This window comes from Dendrobates tinctorius, unplaced genomic scaffold (assembly GCF_039654945.1).
Source record: "Dendrobates tinctorius isolate UK_male_01 unplaced genomic scaffold, ASM3965494v1 ptg000151l, whole genome shotgun sequence".
NCBI lineage: Eukaryota > Metazoa > Chordata > Amphibia > Anura > Dendrobatidae > Dendrobates > Dendrobates tinctorius.
Genome location: NW_027361818.1, coordinates 16305483 through 16320996, shown reverse-complemented (window position 1 = coordinate 16320996; position 15514 = coordinate 16305483). Strand labels below are relative to the sequence as shown.

The window sequence follows — 15514 nt, the reverse complement described above, 5'->3', positions numbered from 1 at the left end:
CCATTAGCCTAGGGAAAAATCTGAGAAATTTGAATACCAGTTGCATGCTAAGACATTTAACCGCCATGCACTTGCAAGCGTGGACGGACTACCAAAACTCACGTACCACATGTGCACCTGCTCCCAATGAAGGTAGTCAGCAACGCTACATTGTTTCCCTCACTGTAAGCCCACTGGTTAGCACACCACCAGCAGCAAATGTTGAGGTGTCGTCGCAAGGCCAAAGCAATCAGGGAATCACAATGTTATATCAACGAAAGACTGAATCTAGGCCATCAGAAAGAACACCAACTTCATCACCATCATCCACCCTCTCTCAGTCCGCCATGTCCACCGCTAGTTCCAACATATGCAGCTCTCAAGTCCAGTTCACCCTACCAGAGTGTCACGGTCACGTGTGCCTGGACGCAGCGAGTACCGCAAGGCAAACTCATATGACACAAGTGACCCTGGATACACCGCCTCCAGTTGGGCAAATTTAAATAATAGGACGTGCAGCTGGATATACCGCCTCCAACTGGCGAATTTAGATATTACACGTATATATAAAGTAGTCTGGAAACCCTGCCTCCAGTAAGGCAAATTTAAATAATGTTACCCAGGTTTCCCCTTTATTAACAATGGTGGGCCCTGCGATAGGGAATAGGGAAGTGGAGACCTCCTGAACTCCCCTGAGCCAGTGTCCCTGCACTCCTAACGTTCCCTATGCCGGTTCCACACTGGGTGACGCGCAGGAACCTAAAAACCCTAGCTCGCCCTAAACCTAAATCCTCACTAGGGAATTGGTCGGTGTGGAAACTAATCCCACCACTGCACTAAACACACATGAGGGAAAATGACAATACAGGGGAAACACCACTTAGCAACAGAGCCCACCACCTGTATCTTCTCCTCCACCTGGATCCATCACCATAACAGAATCCTTCACCATAATGCAGCCTTGGAGCAGAGTCCACCACCAGTTGCAGCTGCCAAGTAAACAGAGTCCCAAAAATGAGTCCAGCTTCTGCCAAAAAGTCCAGCATGCTTGAGTCCAGTTTTCAGCAACCAAGTCCAGCATGCTGAGTGCAACTCTCACCATCGTCGCCGCTCCACCAAGCCATGCAAGCACCTCCTGCTGACACCGTAAACTACAACTGCACCACGCCATGCCAGCCCTTCCTGCAGACCACATAGCTGCCACTCGTCCTCTCTGGTTGGGCTGCGCAGGACTCATGTTCAGATCCTTCTTTCACCCAGGCATCCTTGTGAATGACTAACACACAATATCACCAACAGTCATCAAACCCACCTGAACTCTTTTAAAGAGCCTCACACCTGATTAATAATTACGTGCACTAAACCAAAGAAACTAAAGTGCACTACCACTCACCACCACCGGGGCAACTTAGAATGAACGACACCACGTGTAATAATTTTAATGGCCACCGGGGCAATCACATCACTTTGGAACCTAGCCAAAGGAATAAAGTTCACTTATCCATTTAAACTGTGAGATCCAGGCTGGATCATGACACAGAGACGATGAGTAGGACAAGAAAGTACTCATCCTCTCATCCGCGTACACTGGGTTTGAACTCCCACATTGCCAAACTAATCTCGTTAGAGATGATGCCCTACCGGTTGGTTGAAAGCGCAGCTTTCTGCGAACTCATGGCCTATGCTGTACCATGCTATGACCTACCCATTCGCCACGTCTTCTCTCGCAAAGCCATCCCAGCCCTCCACCTTCATGTGAAAGACCGCATTGTCCATGCACTCAAGCAATCAGTGAGTGGAAAGGTGCACCTCACCACAGATGCATGGTCCAGTAGGCATGGCCAGGGCGGTTAAGTGTCCATCACTGCACACTGGGTTAATGTGGTGGATGCAGGGTCCACAGGGGACAGAGGTGGTGAGACAGTGCTGCCTAGCCCACAGTATAGGAAACAGTTGGCTGTAGGCGTTTGACCCTCCTCCTCCAGAAGCGAAAGCTCGTCCACAGAGCGCAGTCGCACGAGCACTCCATCCGCAGCTGCCAGTGTTGCAGACGAGGTGTTCCACTATCGATCAGCTAGTGGTAAGCATCAGCAGGCTGTGTTGAAGATGATGTGTTTGGGTGACAACAGACACACTGCAGAGGTACTGGCCGACTACTTGCAGCGACATAGAAAAAATAAAGACGCGCACTCATGCTGTAGGAGGAGGTGCTGACTGAACGTGGATATACCACAGGTAAAAGTCAACAGGTAGACAGTCACACAGAAAATTGAATGTCACTTGCATCAGAGTCATTATAGGAAATATGATTTTTATTTCAATAAATCAAGAAAAGTGAAAAAACACCGCAAACAGAGATCAGATTCCAAACATGAGTATTACACAGTTACGTTTCGACCTATACCTAGGTCTTTCTCAAACCATACTGCAAGATAAAAATGCAAAGAAAAATTATTTACCACACTAAACAAAGTGATCAAGATAATGTACAAAAGGCTAGAGACATAGTGGACATAAATATATACAAAATTAATAAAATTTAAAAAGGGTGTATGCTGAAAAACCCTATAGATACAAAATATATAAACGTCTATATATGCACACATAGGACTACACATGGATCTGCGCAATAACAGGAATGCAGTGTAAGACAAGAAGATGGTCATAGGAGATATTGCAGACTATTGGCAAACAAATATACAATACTAATCAGAATGTGCTTGGATAAATGGAAAACGAAGCTGGGTGGTGGAGAGAGCGGCTGGCTCAGGAAAGTATAGCAAACATGAGATACTAACCTCAATAGGAGTGTCAAGGTATATGGAAAGAGGACAATTTTTCAGAGTCCCAAAGTAAGGGCTGTGGGGAAAAAAAAAAAAAAAAAAGGAGAGATAATAAGAAAAAAGGAACAGAGGGTAAGCAGGGCGCCAGGGGGTGCTGCTGTACTGACCTGTGGCAAGAGAGCGGCAGGCATCTGCAGTGTTGTGGGTGGAGGCAAGAATGCCTCGGTTTATATATGTTGAGAGTCAGTATGAGGCTGGGAGGAGGGGAGATTACGGGCGCAGGTGTCCAAGAGCTGGTAAATGACGTCATGACGTCGGTAAGAGGCTGGGAGCGTCTGAGGAGGAGATTTCACTTGGAGCAAGCGCTGTAGGGGGAGAGAGCAGGAGGGGCAGGGCGCCTGCATGACTGAGCAGGAGGGGGCAGGGCGCCTGCATGACTGAGCAGGAGGGGGCAGGGCGCCTGCGTGACTGAGCAGGAGGGGGCAGGGCGCCTGCGTGACTGAGCAGGAGGGGGCAGGGCGCCTGCGTGACTGAGCAGGAGGGGGCAGGGCGCCTGCGTGACTGAGCAGGAGGGGGCAGGGCACCTGCGTGACTGAGCAGGAGGGGGCAGGGCGCCTGCGTGACTGAGCAGGAGGGGGCAGGGCGCCTGCGTGACTGAGCAGGAGGGGGCAGGGCGCCTGCGTGACTGAGCAGGAGGGGGCAGGGCGCCTGCGTGACTGAGCAGGAGAAATGTAAACAGATGCGCGCTATGGCGCCTGTGTAGTGTGTGAGGCTATGAGGAAACAGAGATAAGGGAAAAGGGACAGGTAGGGGAAGAAAAATTCGGAAGGGAAGAAGGAAAACAAGGAGTGTATTGAATAAAAGGGGAAAGAAACCAAATTGAATGTATGGAGAGCGGTGTGTTGGAATGAATGAAGCAATAGGGAAACAACAAGAAAAAAAAAAAAAAAAGAGGAATAGTGTCAGGTGATGAGATCAAGAGTGGTGGGGGTAAAAGAGCGAGCATAAAGATGAGGAAGGATTATTGTTGTTATGGATTGAGGAAAAAATGTGAGAAATAAAAAAAAAAAAAAAAAAAAAAAATGGAAGGATAGAAAAATAGTGAAACAGTGGGGGGTAGAGACAAAAAATAAAAAATAACCAAAAATAACAATGATGAAAAAAGGAGAAAAAATAAGGAGAAAAAATAGAAAGAAAGAGGAAAACGAGAGGAGTGTCAGATAAAAAATAATGACATAAAAAATAAGAAATAAAATAAAAAAGGGGGCTCAAAAGAAAAAATACAAAAATAAAAATAAAAATAAGAAAATAAAAAATAATGAAAAAAAAGGAATAATAAAAATTAATAAAAATGGTAAAAGGTACAAAAAAGAAAAGAGAATGAAAAAATAAAAATAAAAATAAATAAAGACGGTCAAAAGTGGAAAATAATGAAGTAAAAAATGATAAAATGAAAAAAAAAAAAAAAAGTGAGCAAAGAAATTTGTTATAAAAATAAAAGGAGAAAAAATTATTTTGGGTTGACATATGTCAAAAATACTCACCGGAGGGAAAAGGGGAGGGGGATTAGTGAATCTGAAAAATAAAGAATGTTCAAGAGGTGAGATGAGGGCCGCAAGTTCCACCACCCTGTAGATCAAAAAAGAGAAATGTTAGTAAATCATTGATATAAAATCACATGCTCATGGCCGAAGACAGTCATAGAAGTAGATCCAACTCACAGTTAAGGCCCTTGGGGGCCAGAGTCTGTAGCTTATGAATCCAAAAAGACTCCCTAGTTTTAACCCCTTAACGACCAGGGGTATTTTTGGTTTTACATTTTCATTTTTCCCTCCCCTTCTTTCCAGAGCCATAACTTTTTTATTTGTCTGTCTATATGGCCATGTGAGGGCTTATTTTTTGCGGGGCGAGTTGTTCTTTTAAATGACATCATTGGTTTTACCATATCGTGTACTCGAAAACGGGAAAAAAATTCCAAGTGCGGTGAAATTGCAAAAAAAGTGCAATCCCACACTTGTTTTTTGCTTGGCTTTTTTGTTAGATTCACTAGATGCTAAATCTGACCTGCCATTATGATTCTCCAGGTCATTACGAGTTCATAGACACCACACATGTCTATGTCCTCTTTTATCTAAGTGGTGAAAAAAAATTCCAAAGTTTGTTAAAAAAAAAATAAAAAAAATTCCAAGACCCGTAGCGTCTCCATTTTTCATGATCTGGGGTCGGTTGAGGGCTTATTTTTTCTGTGCCAGACTGACGTTTTTAATGATACCACTTTTGTGCAGATACATTCTTTTGATCGCCCATTATTGCATTTTAATGCAATGTCTTGGTGACCAAAAAAAACGTAATTCTGGCGTTTTGAATTTTTTTCTCGCTACGTCGTTTAGCGATCGGGTTAATGCTTTTTTTTTATTGATAGATCGGGCGATTCTGAACGCGGCGATACCTAATATGTGTATGTGGGATTTTTTTTTTACTGTTTTATTTTGATTGGGGTGAAAGGGGGGTGATTTGAACTTTTATGTTTTTTTAATTTTTTTTTATTTTTAAACTTTTTTTTTTACTTTTGGCATGCTTCAATAGCCTCCATAGTAGGCTAGAAGCTTGCGCAACCCGATCGGCTCTGCTACATATGGGCGATGAGCAGATCGCCCATATGTAGCAGATTTACTGCTGTGCTTTCAGCGCCGACCACCGGGTGGCGCTGAAAGCCATATGCCTGGAACAACCATAGAGGTCTCATAGAGACCTCTGGTTGTCCAGGCAACATGACGCCGACGCCGGATCACGTGACGGGGGTCGGCGCTGACGTCATTTCCTGGCGGCCGGAAATGCTATTTAAATGCCCGCTGTCAGCTTTGACAGCGGCATTTAACTAGTTAATAGGCGCGGGCGGACGGCGATTCACCTCGCACCTATTGCGGGCACATGTCAGCTGTTCATAACAGCTGACATGTCCCGGCTTTGATGCGGGCTCAGCGCCGGAGCCCTCATCAAAGCAGGGGAGATGTCTGATGACGGACAGTGTCCGTCATTGGACATTAAGGGGTTAAGGAGCTTAATGTGGTTACCGCCCCTGCGTGGTCGGTAAACCTTCTCTATCACCTGAAACCTAAGCTGGGAAACTGAATAATTGGCGTTAATGAAATGGTGTGGTATAGGGAGCCAGGTTTTCTTGCATCGAATGGTAGATTTGTGACTGGCAATTCTATCACGCACGTGTTGGGTAGTTTCGCCTATGTAAAATAGGCCACAAGGGTATTTAATTAGGTAAACCACATAGTTAGTATCACATGTAAAAAATCCCCTAATGTCGTGGCGTTTGCCAGTGTGTGGGTGTGTCACGTGGCTCCCCTTGATGACATTGGAACAACAGGCACAACCCAGACAGGGAAAGGTACCCTGACGTTCAGTCCCAAGGAAGGTTTGTCTAGGTAATTTGGTTAGGCTACCAATGTCAGCTCTGACCAACTCGTCTTTAATATTTTTATGTCGTCGTTTGCACATAAGTGCTAGTGTACTGAAGGCCTCAATGTTGGGGTAAGACTTAGGTAGAATGGACCAATGTTTTCTGATGATGTGGTAGATTTTGGGCATAATCGGATGATGAGTGTGCACAAAGGTAATTCTTTCCCTTTGAGGTTGAGATGGTTGTAAAGAACGAGGTTCCAAGGCTCGACGTACTTCACTTTCAAGAAGTTTTTTTGGGTATTGTCTTTCTGTAAACTTGTTGGCCATTTCATTTAGACGAGTCGGGGCAAGCGTAGGATCTGTAACAATCCTTGTTACTCTTGTGAACTGCGAGCGGGGCAGATTTTTCTTAGTGGAGATAGGATGGCAGCTCGTGTAGTGGAGGAGGTTGTTAGAGTCGGTTGGTTTGACATAATGATCTGTGGACAATAAACCAGTATTGGTCTTCATTACTAGGGTATCAAGAAAGGAGATCTGGGAGGGATTCCAGTTTAAGGTAAACTGTAATTCCGATCGAATCGAGTTGAGATCATAATAATTCCTTTAATGACTCTGATGCAAGTGACATTCAATTTTGAGTGCGACTGTCTACCCGTTGACTTTTACTTGCAGCGACAAACTGAGTCATGGCTGGGCAGTCTACAACTTGAGGCAGGCAAGGTAGTTAGTGATAACGGCCGTAATTTTGTGGCAGCCATAGCCCTTTCAAAACTCAGACACATACCTTGCTTGGCTCACACCTTGAACCTGGTGGTGCAGTGTTTCCTCAATAATTATCCGGAGTTAACAGGGCTGCTCCAGAAGGTTCAAAGACTGTGCTCACACATCCGCCGGTCGCCCGTACTCTTCAGTCGTATGCAGAAGCTGCAGCGATTGCTCCACCTTCCCAAGCACCGCCTAATTATCGACGTTGCAACAAGGTGGAACTCCACCCTGCACATGGTTGAGCGGCTGTGCGAACAGAGGCAGGATGTAATGCATTTGTGGGAGGATACACGGGCAGCCACTTTGAGGGCAGACATGGAGTTGTCAGGTGTGCAGTGGTCGAAGCTGAAAGACCTCTGTAAAGTCGTTCAGTGTTTTGAGGAATGCACATGGCTGATAAGCTCAGATGACGCCATTATAAGCATGAGCATCTCACTTATGCGTCTGCTCATGCAAACTTTGATGCACATCAAGGAGCAGGTGTCTGCAGCCGAGGACGATGAGATAGAGGAGGAGGGAAGCCTAGATGACAGTCAGCCATTGTCTGCTCCGGGACCTCTCCTGGACAAGGTGGAGGAAGAAGAGGAAGAGGAGGAGGATGATGATGGGGATGATTATTTAGGGGAGAAGGATGCTTCTTGTGGGGCACGAGAAAATGTTGGCGTGGCAAGGTCTGATACAGACTTTGTGCGTGACTGGAGGGATGTGGATTTGCCAGAAAGTGCTCCTCCACCCAGCACTCGCAGTGCATCATTGACACCTGGAACATTTGCCCACATGTCAGATTATGCCTTGCAGATCCTAAAAAGTGACCCCCGCATTGCCAAATTGATGAACGATGACGACTACTGGTTGGCCAGCATCCTGGATCCACGCTATAAAGGCAAATTCCAAAACATCATGCCACAGGAGAACCTTGACCTAATATTGGCAAACAAACAAGCAACTCTGGTAAACCGGTTGGTTGAGGCATTCCCAGCACACAGCAGCGGTGATGGTTGTCACACGAGCCGTAGGGGCCAGGGGCAACTTGGAAGAGGTGTTGGTGGTGCACACATCAGAAGTGGCGTTGGAGACAGGGGTTTTATGACCATGTTGTGGACTGATTTTTCAAGTCCCGCTCACACAACTGGTAATACTGCATCGATTGAAAGTGACAGGAGTCAGCAGTTGTCAACTATGGTCACAAACTACTTTTCCTCCCATATCGATGTTCTCCCTCACTGGTCATTCCCCTTTGACTATTGGGCCACTAAACTGGACACCTGGCCTGATTTGGCACAATATGCCTTACAGAAGCTCGCTTGCCCAGCTGCCAGTGTGCTATCGGAAAGAGTCTTCAGTGCTGCTGGATCAATCCTGACAGAAAAAGGACCCTTCTGTCGACCCAAAATGTGGATGATCTAACCTTCATTAAAATGGACCATGCATGGGTTTCCAAGGATTTTGTCCCACCTTCCCCTGATGACAGGTTGCCAGAAAAATGATTTGCTTTGGTCCTCCTCTTCCTTGCACTTGCCCAATTTCGCCTTTTGCAGCAGCTGAATTTCCAACATCAACATATGCCATTTTGTAAACCTCCCTAACTGGGTTGCCCCCCCCCATGGCCGGGGTCACCACCTAGCGCACCCAACCGTGCAAGTGCCATTGCCCTGGACAGGTGGGTGGGATGACTCTAGGGTGCGGGCATTGGCACAGGGTCCCTCATAGTGCAATCAAGTGTCTCTGACGGTGGGGGTGCACACCCGCCGTCAGACACACCGCCGTACTCTGAGGGGCCCAGTGCCAGTACAGACGTCCACGAGTGGGCCCCCCTTTCTTGGGCAGGGCCCCAGCATTTGCAATGTTTATCTCTCCCTGCTCCTCCGCTGTGTAGTCTGATATGTCAAATCCTTCACTGGGACTGCCACTACAAATTTGGTGAACTGATACAAGATGGTTAAGACTTAGCTATGCCCTGTCCTGCTGGCTGGGCTCTAGCTTCAGATGATCAATGGCTTCCATTTCTTTTGGACGTCGACTCACAATGAGATGAAGTGGTGGTTTATCATCAGCTTTCATAGTTTTCCTACTCACAGACGTGTGACATTCCTGTGCACATTTTTAAATGTGCCCTCTCATGCCAATCCACTAGAATCGCCTACGGCCTGGGGCTTCTGTCTTTTGCACTCCAAAGTTACGTGACAGATCATGATAGGCAGTGAGCACCATGTCTACATCTCTCCCTGTGATCAAAATTTGATGGAGATGAGTAGCGGTGATGGGATCAACGGTACTGCGATACAGCAACACTTTCTTCACAAAGAAAGGTTTTCGCTGTTTCCATACACAAAAAGTAATTGAGGGTCAGCATCGCCTCTAAGAATTCTCCTGGAAGATTTTCCCCTGATGAGTAATTCCTACATTTCTGCAATCACTAGACTTTATGTCTGTACTTTTATGCACCTCATTTTCCTATTGCGGAGAGTCTGGACTGTCTTACTGAGACAGAAATATATATGAAGATTTAAAAATACCACTAAAAGTGTATACTGGTGTACACTTCAAATACATTTCCTTTTTCCTACTTTTTAGATTGTTGTCTAATCCATACTGAGAACACGAAGATTTTAAATGTTTAAACTATGCTACATATATATATATATATATATATATATATATATATATGTTATCCAGTGATAATGTACCCTTTCTCAACTTTGTAATATCTGGTCAAATCCATACTGGGCCTGAGAACATCTGAGTCTGCCTCCTGATCTATAGACATATATTTGTAATGTGTAAACTATGCTATATATACCTGTAATCCGGTGATACTGTAGCCTTTCTCTACTTTCTGCAATCTTGTCAAATCCATACTGTGCCTGAGACCATCTGTGTCTGCCTCCTGATTACAGTGGTGTTTGAGTGGAACTGTTAGTCAAGTTCAATTTCTAGCTGTTTTGGGCGGTGTTAGATCCGTTCGTCGAACAGCAAAACTTTGATTACAATTCCGCTGTTTGAGTTTCCGTTCCAGAAAGTTTCATCAAACAAATGCGTAACTATATTTTCACATTAATAGTGGTTTTCAAAGATAATAGACAGTTTCAGGCCATAGTAGCGGTGTCTGGTAGCCAGCGGTGTAGTACACCTGTGAAGGAGCTACACCGTGTGTGCTCCTAATAATTTTATAGCGCATATTTTCATGAAAATCCTTTTTGGCCTAGTAACTGTGTCTGCTACTAAGCAGAGGAGCCCACCCGTAAAACGTGCTATGCCACCTGTTCATAAAAGAACCAGTTTTTGACTGCATTTACACCACTTAATACTTTGGGCCTAGTAACTGTGTATGCTACTCAGCAGAGTTGGCTACAAAGCTATGCCGCCTGTTTAGGTAAGAACTGTGTGCTACTCAGCAGAAAAGCCCAGCTGTTAAGCAAGCTACAGCACCTCTGATTTGGACACTTATTTTTTTCCTTTTTTCTGGAATTACGGTTGACCTGCACTTACTGGGAAATCCTCGTTCACGGGGAAGAATTGTAATCACAGATCCCCATCACTAACTGTTCAGCGGGTTATCTGCACCTGTAAGCGGCACATGCTGGTCCTTTCAGTGTAGCATGCATGCAGCCACAGACAGGTAAGGGCATGACAGACCTGTTATTGGCCGATCTCGCGTGCCAGAGCCTTGCGTGTCCCTCTAGTAAGCTGGACGCGGACCGCGGGGGCATGACGGAGTCTCGTTCGTTAACGGAATTAAGCTTGCAATGTGGGCATCTTTTCTGTGGCTGAATGGTTGAGGTTGCCCGTATTGAGTCAAATTAAGCTGCAGGCTCCACTCCTGGTGGTGCCCTTCTGGACATTCCTTTAAGGTTCAGCTTTGCAACCACACTGCCCCCAGAAAACAAACACTTTGCCTTGATGGACGCTGTTTGGAGAGTTATGACTCGTGGGAATAACGCCGCCCAATCGGTTTACCTGCTAGAGAGATCCTTCGTTGCTCACAAGCATGACATCACACTCCCTAGGAGGAAGCTAATGCCACTGTGGCAAACGTACTCCTTGGGGCGCCACAAGTGCACAGATGCCCAGCCAATGCTCGATGATTCTGCTAGAACATTTTCCCAGACCACTATATTCCCCTCGCACTCTACACAGCCAGAATCTGACCCTGATGAAACTCAGGTTACCCTTCCCATATACTGTACCACCTTACACGGTGACAAAGAGGAAGGTGCAGATGAAAGTGCAGGTTCGGCCCACCCTCCGTCAGACACACCACCGTACTATGAGGGGCCCTGTGCCAGTGCCGTCACCAACGAGTGGGCCCCCCCTGCTTGGTAAGGATCACAGCACTTACAAAGTTGAAATACTTACCTCTTCTTGCTCCTCCACCGTGATGTCTTGCGCGTTTCCTGACAGTGACATTCTGGTCAAAGAGCGCGATGACATCACGTCTGTACGCCCTCTGCCTAAACAGTCCAAGTGCAGAGAGAGGGAAGATGGGGATGACGAGGAGTCCAGACTAGTACAGGGATTCCCTAGCGAGGAGACTTATTTTATTGTTTTAAAGGTTGGGAGCAATTTTTGGGGAGCATCATACCCTGGAGAATGATATCTGGGGCCCAACATACACTGGAGCATTCCAAAGGTGGACATCAGTCACTGGAGCTGACAGGGCCCATTATGCACTGGAGCATTAGAAATGGGGGCCATTATATATGGAGCATTATTTGGGCCCATAAGACAGTGGAGCTTCATCCATGGGGACCAACATATACTGTAGCATTATGTGGAGCTCATCATATACTGTATCGAACATTATATGAGACCAATGATTCTGTATGGAGAAATATATGGGCCTCATTACTCTGTATGGCGCACTATGCGGTGCCCATAATACTGTATGGAGGAATATACTGTCTGTTTTTGGAGCTATTGGAGAATTTAAAATGGATATCAGTCATGAGATGTAAGAAGTGAAGTATTTTTCATTGTACTATACCGCTATTTCTCTGCCGTATCAGAGGATCATGAATTGTGGCATGTGTTAAAGGAGCCCATTGACACTCTTTGGCCCAGGGCCCACGAAAATGTGGAGCCAGCTCTAACCCCCTCACAACTTTAGCCAAATAACCCCCAGTTTTCAATGCCTAAATATTATTAGGAAGTAAATTAAGGTTGCCAAGCTTAAGAAATAAGAATTGATGTTTTTGCCATGAAAATGGGCACTGTAGGTGTGTTTCCTGTCCTCCTCTCACTGACGACTTTGCATGGTTCATTTTAATGAAGGTTAGATCATCAACATTTTGGGTCAACAGACGGGTCCTTTTTTCTGGCAGGATTGATCCAGCTGCACTGAAGACTCTTTCTGATAGCACACTTGCAGCTGGGCAAGCGAGCTCCTGTAAGGCCAGGCCAGGTGTCCAGTTTAGCGGCCCAATAGTCAAAGGGGAATGACCTGTGAGGGAGAACATCGATATGGGAGGAAAAGTAGTTTGTAACCATAGTTGACAACTGATGTCTCCTGTCACTTTCTTTCGATTCAGTATTACCAGTCGTGTGAGCGGGACTTGAAAAATCAGTCCACAACATGGTCATGAAACCCCTGTCTCCAAAGCCACTGTCGAGGTAGCTATTTAGGGAGGGCTAAATTAACCCTTCACGGTTGAGCCAGTGATGTCCAAATTATTCCAGTGTTGCTAGCAACTCAAATGACCACACGGAGATGGGGGTTTCTGGACGGGAGGATCGAGACAGATCACTAAGCCCCTTTATTTTAGTCACATCTTTTATAATATTTTGCTTAATTATGCAAAGTTCTCAACTACCAATAAAATCATTTCACTTTATAAGCCAATAATATTGCAAGAAAACCGGAAACTACATATATGTCCGTATCCAAATGGAAAGTAGTATAAAGGCATATTCTTCAGAGTTTTACACTCCCGCCTCCCTTATCTTTGCACCTGATGGGCTGGTTTCATGACAGCCCATGCCAATTATAAAAATTTATCTTACAGCAACAAAAATGAAGAAACTAAACCTTCAGAGAATGGACAAAACGAAACTTTAGCTCTGATTTTAGTATTAACCCTTCACACCACTTCTGATGTGTGCACCATGAACACCTCTTCCAAGTTGCCCCGGGCCCCTACGGCTCATCTGAGAACCATCACCGCTGCTGTGTGCTGGGAATGCCTCAACCAACCAGTTTACCAGAGTTGCTTGTTTGTTAGCCAATATTAGGTCAAGGTTCTCCTGTGGCATGATGTTTTGGAATTTGCCTTTATAGCGTGGATCCAGGATGCTGGCCAACCAGTAGTCGTCATCGTTCATCATTTTGGCAATGCGGGGGTCCCTTTTTAAGATCTGCAAGGCATAATCAGACATGTGGGCCAATGTTCCAGGTGTCAATGATGCACTGCGAGTGCTGGGTGGAGGAGCACTTTCTGGCAAATCAACATCCCTCCAGTCATGCACAAACCCTGTACCCGACCTTGCCATGCTAACATTTTTTCTTTTCCCCTGAGAAGCATCCTCCTCCCCAAAATAATCATCCCCATCATCCTCCTCCTCCTCCTCTTCCTCTTCTTCATCCACCTTGTCCACGAGACTTCCCTGAGCAGACAATGGCCTACTGTCATCAAGGCTTCCCTCTGCCTCTTCATCCTCGGCTGCAGACTCCTGCTCCTTAATATGCGTCAAAGTTTGCATGAGCAGACGCATAAGTGGGATGCTCATGCTTATGATGGCGTCGTCTGCGCTTATCAGCCATGTGCATTCCTCAAAACACTGAAGGCCTTTGCAGAGGTCTTTCAGCTTCAACCACTGCACACCATACAACTCTATGTCTACTTGCAAACTGCCTGCCCGTGTATCCTCCCACAAATGAATTACAGCCTGCCTCTGTTCGCACAGCCTCTGAACCTTGTGCAGGGTGGAGTTCCACCTTGTTGCAAAGTCAATAATTAGGTGGTGCTTGGGAAGGTGGAGCAATCGCTGCAGCTTCTGCATACGACTGGAGTGCATGGGCGACCGGTGGATGTGCGAGCACAGTCTTCGCACCTTATGGAGCAGGGGTGTTAATTCCGGATAATTATTGAGGAAGCACTGCACCACCAGGTTCAAGGTGTGTGTCTGAGTTTTGAAAGGGCTATGGCTGCCACAAAATTCTGGCCGTCATCACTAACTACCTTGACTGCCTCAAGATGTACACTGCCCAGCCATGACTCAGTTTGTCGCTGCAAGTAGTCGGTCAGTACCTCTGCGGTGTGTCTGTTGTCGCCCAAACACATCATCTTCAACACAGCCTGCTGACGCTTACCACTAGCTGTTCCATAGTGGGACAACTCATGTGCAACATTGGCAGCTACGGATGGAGTGCTCGTGCGACTGCTCTCTGTGGATGAGCTTTCGCTTCTGGAGGAGGAGGAGGGTCGAACACCTACAGCCAACTGTTTCCTATACTGTGGGTTAGGCAGCACTGTCCCACCGCTGCTGTCACCTGTGGACCCTGCATCCACCACATTAACCCAGTGCACAGTGATGGACACGTAACCGCCCTGGCCATGCCTACTGGACCATGCATCTGTTGTGAGGTGCACCTTTCCACTCATTGATTGCTTGAGTGCATGGACAATGCGGTCTTTCACATGCACGTGGAGGGCTGGGATGGCTTTTCACGAAAAGAAGTGCCGACTGGGTAGGTCATAGCATGGTACTGCGTAATCAATGAGCTTGCGAAAAGCTTTGCTTTCAACCAACCAGTAGGGCATCATCTCTAACGAGATTAGTTTGGCAATGTGGGCGTTCAAAGCCAGTGAACGCGGATGATAGGATGAGTACTTTCTTTTCCTGCTCAGAGTCTCTGGTAGGGTGAGCTGGACTTGAGAGCTGCATATGGTGGAACTAGCGGTGGACATGGCGGACTGAGAGAATGTTGGTGATGGTGATGGTGTTGTTGGTGGTGTTGCAGATGGCCTAGATTCAGTCTTTCGTAGCAATAACATTGTGATTCCATGACTGATTTGCCCTTGCGACGACACCTCAACATTTGCTGCTGGTGGTGTGCTAACCGGTGGGCTTACAGTGGGGGAAGCGATGTAGGGTTGCTTACTACCTTCATTTGGAGCAGGTGCACATGTGGTACGTGAGGTTTGGTAGTCCGTCCACGCTTGCAAGTGCATGGTGGTTAAATGTCTAAGCATGCAACTGGTATTCAAATTTCTCAGATTTTTCCCTTGGCTAAAGGTTTTTGCACACTTCTTACAGATAACTTTTGCCTGATCATTAGGATTTTGTTCAAAAAAGTGCCACACTGCACTCTTCCTACTATGGAAGACATTTTGGACCTTGCACGCTGTGCTAATTTTACCATCTGGCAAAGCTGTCCTGCAACTCTTTTGGTTTTTGTAACATGTTTTTGTACTGCTACGGTCATGCCAGATAACAGCTGTTGCAATGTCGTTGCCTGTTGTGGATCCTCCTCCTCCTCTTCTGAGCTATTCGCAGCAGCACTCTCTTCCCCCAATGGATGCCAATCTGGGTCAACAAGTGGGTCATCCATCACCTCCTCTTCAATTTCCTGTGCA

The 15514-nt window shown here is 46.2% G+C and overlaps 1 long non-coding RNA gene across 1 annotated transcript; it reads right to left on the bottom strand.

Annotated features, from left to right (window-relative positions):
• Positions 1-2273: 2273 nt before the first annotated feature.
• On the bottom strand, positions 2274-2839 carry LOC141049993 (uncharacterized). The gene is made up of 2 exons (XR_012220466.1): positions 2778-2839; positions 2274-2404 (listed from the first exon to the last, which is right to left on the bottom strand). It is a non-coding gene; the product is annotated as an uncharacterized lncRNA (long non-coding RNA).
• Positions 2840-15514: the final 12675 nt, after the last annotated feature.